Source organism: Chrysochloris asiatica, unplaced genomic scaffold, assembly GCF_000296735.1.
Source record: "Chrysochloris asiatica unplaced genomic scaffold, ChrAsi1.0 scaffold00044, whole genome shotgun sequence".
NCBI lineage: Eukaryota > Metazoa > Chordata > Mammalia > Afrosoricida > Chrysochloridae > Chrysochloris > Chrysochloris asiatica.
In genome coordinates this window covers 5,042,363-5,044,218 of record NW_006408562.1, presented here as the reverse complement: position 1 = coordinate 5,044,218, position 1,856 = coordinate 5,042,363, and positions in this window count along the sequence as shown.

Sequence of the window (1,856 nt, the reverse complement as noted above, 5' to 3'; positions counted from 1 at the left end):
ATAGTTCATTGTGCTGTGTTACTAAAAGATGACAAGGAAAGACAGAAGAATGGTGCAAAATTAAAGGAAACTAGAGAAAAATGGAAGGAGCACTACTAGCATAGTGAGTTACGCATTGAGCTGCTAACCACAAGCTCAGCAGTTCAAGTGCAGCAGGCACTCCAAGGTAGAAAGCTGAGCTTTCTGCTTCTGTAAAGATTTACAGCCTCAGAAAACCTACACAGGGGCACCTTGAGTTGGAATTGAATCCACAGCACATCACCATCACCAGAGAGAAGTGAATGAGGTCAAGTAATAATATAAGTTCATTGCAACGCAGCCATTCTTTACTATTTAATGTTATTAAGAAAGGTGTGTGATAAGGTTGTATGCTTTCACCATACTTATTCAATCTATATGCTGAGCAAATAATCCGAGAAGCTGGGTTATATGAAGAAAAATATGGTCTCAGCATTGCAGGAAGACTCATTAACAACCTGCAATATGCAGATGATACAACCTTGCTTGCTGAAAGTGAAGTCAAGGACTTAAAACAATTACTGATGAAGATAAAAGAGCCTTCAGTATGGATTACATCACAATGTAAAGAAAACAAAAGTCCTCACCATTGGACCAATAAACAATATTCTTATCAATGGAAAAAAGATTGAAGTTGTCAAGGATTTCATTCTTCTTGGATCAACTATCAACACTTATGGAAACAGCAGTCAAGAAATCAGAAGATGTATTGCATTGGGCAAATCTGCTGCACAAGACCTTTTTAAAGTGTTGAAGAGCAAAGATGTCAGCTTGAGGATTAAGGTACACCTGACCCAAGCCATGGTGTTTTCAATAACCTCATATGCATGCGAAAGCTGGACAGTGAATAAGGAAGACCGTAGATGAATTGATGCTTTTGAGTTATGGTGTTGGAGGAGAATATTGAAAGTGCCGTGGGCTGCCAAAAGAACCAACAGATCTGTGCTGGAAGAAGTGCAGCCAGAGTGCTCCTTGGAGGCCAAGATACCCAAACTTTGTCTCTCATACATTGGACATATTGTCAGGTGGGACCAGTTGCTGGAGAAGGATATCATGTTTGGTAGGGTGGAGGGTCAGAGACAAAGAGGAAGACCCCCAAACGAGATGAATTGGCCAAGTGGCAGCATCAATGGGCTCGAGCATGGCAACAGTAGTGAGGCTGGCCCAGAATCGGGCAGTGTTTCGTTCTGCTGTGCATGAGGTTGCTATGAGTCGGTGTCAACTCGATGGCACCTAACAACGACAACATACTATTTTGAGTACTGGCATGGTGCTGTGGATAGGCACTGGTCTACTTACCAAAAGGTGAGTTGTGACTCCTGACAGTGAGTGCTTCAAATCCACCAAACCCTCTTTGGAAATTCTATACAGGGTCACTATGAGGCAGAACTGACTGAATGGCACTTAACAATAACAACAATATATTATTTGAATTTTGCTTTATATTAATATGAAAAATTTATTTCATTTCATGCTTGTGTTATTTTGCTATATTTGTGTTCTGTTAAAAAACTTCTTTGCTTCAACTAATATGTGTCATTTGATTCTTAACTGATTTAATCATAATGCCTTTCATTCTAAAGCTTTCATTGTGGCTCACTTTGACCTGTGTCTTCATGAGGTGTTGTTGTTGTTAAGTGCCATCGAGTCGGGTCTGACCCATAGCGACCCTGTACAGGGTTTCCGAGGTTATCTTTAATTTTTTGTTTAAGAAGGTTCTACTTGAATTTTTTTTTTTAAAGAGGTTGTTATGTAAGTTTCTTCTGAGTTTATCATTTCATTGATTTCTGATGTGTTTTTCTTTAGAGTAATTATTTGACTATACAAGTGGCTTCAGA